The 4,682-nt window shown below is 32.6% G+C and overlaps 1 pseudogene; it reads left to right on the top strand.

Annotated features, from left to right (window-relative positions):
- The first annotated feature begins 2,327 nt into the window (after positions 1 to 2,327).
- On the top strand, positions 2,328 to 4,066 carry LOC121770457 (annotated as a pseudogene).
- The last annotated feature ends 616 nt before the right edge of the window (positions 4,067 to 4,682 follow it).

Raw genomic sequence — 4,682 nt, 5'->3', positions numbered from 1 at the left:
GATATGCTATTTTCAGCTCGATTCAAGGGAAAGTTTAGGCTCTCCAAACGGTTGGGAGGGGGCGACCACCCCTTCTCGCCCTCCTAGATCTGCCAGTGATGCCAAGGACTAATCTCTAGACTTTCATAATTTTTCTAGGCATATGTTTTTCAATAATAATTTAATCTTTATGGAGTATCTTATTTCTTTGTAATTTAATCTTTATGGAGTATCTTATTTCTTTGGCTGCGTGAGCGTCTTTGGGGTGGTGTTGTTTGATTGATGTGGTTCTTGTTTGTAGTTTGTAGGCTTTCTTTTTTAGTTGTTACTCTGCTGTTTTTGCTAGCTTTTTGAATCTCCTGCGTACGTTGGACCTCTGCTCGACTTTTATGGTTTTGAGCCTTTCTAAATGCATAAAAAAAACAAGAAAAGATGCTAATAGATTAACGTAAATATTTGAACGGTTTATTTATCTTATTTTATTTATGTCTTGTAAAAAAGTTAATAACGTGCGACGACGGTACTAGTAACTAGACATTATTTGGTAGTAATGAATTCTAGTAATATTTCTTTCCTCGAATGTCAATGGGAAATAAAAAATTAAGGATTATGAATATTCTTTCAGATTTACTGATTGAACTCTTAATTATAAGTTGTTCAAATTTAAACAAAAAAAATCATCTAAACAATTTTCATAAAATCCCATGTGATTGAACAATCTTATAAACTAGTACAATATACATTTATAAACCTTGGTTTATTTCAATCTGGTTCCTTCCGCAGCCTACACAATCCGCATTCGGTTGCTGGATTTGGATCTTCCATTTTGGATTTTGGATATTGAATTTTGGAATTGATGATTTGTGCATGTGACCTTCTCCACTTACCAAGGAAAATAAAAAACTTCTATGATTTAATATATACTATAAAATATGGGACGACGATTCTGCAACCTTAAAAGAAGGGGCAAAAATATTTTATATATGTCGTATTCATCATAGTCTCTCTCCAATATATTTTGTCAAGGTAAGACCTCCCACTTTACTACATGAATTTGTCAATTTCTTACATTAATTATATGAGTAATTTAAGTGTATGATTATTGATTAGCTATTGCTTTAGTTTATATTGGAAATGTAGGCCGTGTTATACTCGACGTCCATGTCCTTTTTTTATAGGTAAATAAATTTAATTTTTGAAACTGTACCATGAAGATTTCGAACATTAGATCTTTAGCATTAGACATTAATCTTTTATTGTTCGGCCAACTCACACGCACATCTGATAATGTTCTTGAATTCAGATTAGGACATCCATTATGATTTCTGAGTATTATCTGATCCATTACGAAAAATGTTGGTATCGACTACCCAGGTGCGGATCTATATATGGGGGTTAAGGGACAAATGCCCCTCCTCAACACATTTTTTTTATCATTTTATTTTTATTTTTTTTTCATTTTTTAAATTTCTTTTATAAATACCCCGCCTTAAATTCTTAAAATTTCTTTATATAAATATTTTTATTCAATTGAATTTCTGGATCTGCGAGCTATATTTAAATTTGGACCAGAATAGCTCATGCTGCTCTTTGAATTGTCGGCATTTATTTATTTATTATTTTTATAAGGCTAACTTACTGAGTATTTTTAATAACTTTAATACTTGCCAATATGTACCTTTAAATATTAGGGAAGAAACACATCTTTTATTTTTAGTTGTGGTGTTAGTGCTCAAGTCGTGACGCTTTTAACAAAATACGTGCGTGTCAGTTGTTTAACCTTATTCCAGAATAGATACCACACTTTAGGCCTTTTTCTATAAAAAAATATCACATTACCAATCCTCAATCTTCATTATTTCTTAAAATAATTTTTCTCTATCTATTAATATTCTGCAATATTCTTATTATTTAACAATTAAATAAACATTCTTAAAATCATGTACTCAATCATCTTTGTGTAGTAGTTTCTAAATTTAATAAATTTCAGCTGTGTATTATAAGCTAAATAAAATTGGAGACAGCTGCGAATTTTCCTCGACATCCAATTATATTCCAGTATTATTTTATAAATTATACATATCCTCGTTTTATCCTTTGAACTACTCAATCAACTTTTTAAGTAGAAGTTTGCTAACCTACCTAAACTTTGAAAATATTTATTCAATTAAAAATAAACACTCTTTAGTTTAATTAAACCCTATATTTGAAATTACTTATCAGTTGAATTTTGAAACCACTAGTCTTCGACTAACTCCCCTTTATTAGTTGAATTTCTCTCAATAATTGAATAACCAACTAATACTCCAATAGTACTACCAAATGGTAGCTATATTATCAAAGTCATCGAAAAATGTGAATCTCCAAACTTTGCCTGCATTATAATAGAAAGATCAGATCCTATCACTAGCTAAAAAATGAACAAAAATATGAATCTTGGAAAGTTCAAAATTAGATTCATCAAGTCTCATTACATTGCTACTTTCTTCCTCGTAGCTTTAGCGAGCGGTCTTCTTTATCTCACCATCGACAACAACATAGTGAGGGAGGAAGAATCAAAAGAAGAAAATCGAGAAACGACAAAGGAAGGAAACGACGTCGTTGCAGCTCCAAAGGAAGGAAACGACGACGTCGAGGCTAGGTGCAATTTGTTTTCAGGCAAATGGATTTACGACGACGTTTCACGACCGTTGTATGATGAAGAGAGGTGTAGTTTCATGGTAGGTGATTATGCTTGTAAGAAATATGGAAGAAAAGAGTTTGAATATCAGAAGTGGAGATGGCAACCTCATCACTGTGATCTTCCAAGGTTTTGTTATCTTTATGTTTGTTTTCCATTTTTTTTAAAAAATTTTTAATTTAGAAGATTTTGCAAATATATGTATATAGGTTTAATGGGACAGAACTGCTGGAGAAGATAAGAGGAAAGAGGGTTGCGTTTGTGGGAGATTCTTTGAACAAGAATCAATGGGTGTCGATGCTTTGTCTGATCGAATCTTCTCTTAATGAGTCGTTGGATAAGAGTGTGACGAGATATGATAATTTGTATGTGTTCAGGGCGGTGGTGAGTTTTTTTTTTTTTTTTGTGATCTATATATAGAGTAGTATGTGAGATTTATTTATTTATTTGATGATTTAAGTCTGAAATTGATGAAGGAATACAATGCGACTATTGAGTTCTATTGGTCCCCGTTACTAGTAGAGTCAAACTGCGATGATCCTGATACTCATGCTATCAGAGATCGAATAGTTAGAATCACATCTATTGAGAAGCACGGTAGACATTGGAATGATGCAGATATACTTATCTTTGATTCATTTATGTGGTGGCTTGAGCCAACCATGACATTCTTGTAAGTATTTACTAGTCTCTATCTACCTATTTACCCTGTTTTAATTTGATTCTCATTTTAATTCTCAGATGGGGCTCATTTGGGAGCTCTGATGCAATTGCTAAAAAAGTTGGAATGAGGTATCGTCGTTATGAAATGGCTCTAACCACGTGGTCGGATTGGTTGGAAATCAACGTCAATCGAACCAAAACTAAGATGTTCTTTATGAGTCTCTCACCATACCACTTCTTGTAAGTAAATGAACATAAATTGGGTTGATATATTATCATGTGAAACAATGAATTAAAGCGGACAACATTTGTTGTAGTGCGGAAACATGGGATGAAGGATACAACTGCTACAACGAAACACAACCGATATCGAAGGAGGAGTATTGGGGAATCTCAACAGATCGAGAAATGATGGAGGTGGCTGAATCAATCCTACAAAAGATGGAGACAAGGGGCGTCAATATCGAGTATTTGAATATAACAACCCCATTTATCAGATTACAGAAAGGATGCTCATCCAACCATTTATAGAAACTTCCATAACCCCATCACTGAAGACAAACGACCAAATCCGACGACCTATTCAGATTGTGTTCATTGGTGTCTGCCCGGAGTGCCTGATATTTGGAATGAGATTCTTTATTCTTATATTATTACATCTTAAATAGTAAATGATTTCTTATTATATGTTATGTAGAGATCTTGTGATAATGAATTATCTATACATATATTTATTTCTTAATCAATTCATTTATTTGTGTTAATGTGCCACGACTCACCTACTTCCTTGAAATTTAGGTCACGAGTTATACTAATATATCATGGATCTAGTATCATTTCTTTTTCTTTTTTAGGTAAGCATTGGAGTAATTTAATATTAGACGCAATGATTTTACATAGACATGCACAAACCGAACCGAACCACCAGTTCACAAACCGGAACTGGCGCGACGGTTTTGAACCGGCAGACGGTTCGGCGGTTCATGCGGGTCGGTTTTGGTTCAAGAATTTCAGAAACTGGAACCGGCAATTCAAAACCACCGGTTCAAACCGGCGATTCAAATAAAATTTTAAACAAAATATATTTATTATTTATAAAAATAAATTTTTATATTTAAAAATTAGTTTTCACAAATAAATAAATACAAGAATTTCATAATAGCCCATATTTATTTGTTAGGCCTATGAATTCTAAGGACCATTCTTGGTTGTTTCTATTTTATAGAGACGTCATTGAATATTTTGTGTTTCACTTTCAATGTGGGACAACTATGTTGGAGTATTTTATCTTATAACTACATGTTTAGATCATTCATTCATCTTTTTCAATGTGGGATACAAAACTTTCTTTTATTTCTAC

The sequence above is a fragment of the Salvia splendens genome, chromosome 2, assembly GCF_004379255.2.
Source record: "Salvia splendens isolate huo1 chromosome 2, SspV2, whole genome shotgun sequence".
Taxonomy (NCBI): Eukaryota; Viridiplantae; Streptophyta; class Magnoliopsida; order Lamiales; family Lamiaceae; genus Salvia; species Salvia splendens.
The sequence above is the reverse complement of the archived record's forward strand: the minus strand, read 5'-3'. Positions and strand labels throughout refer to the sequence as shown.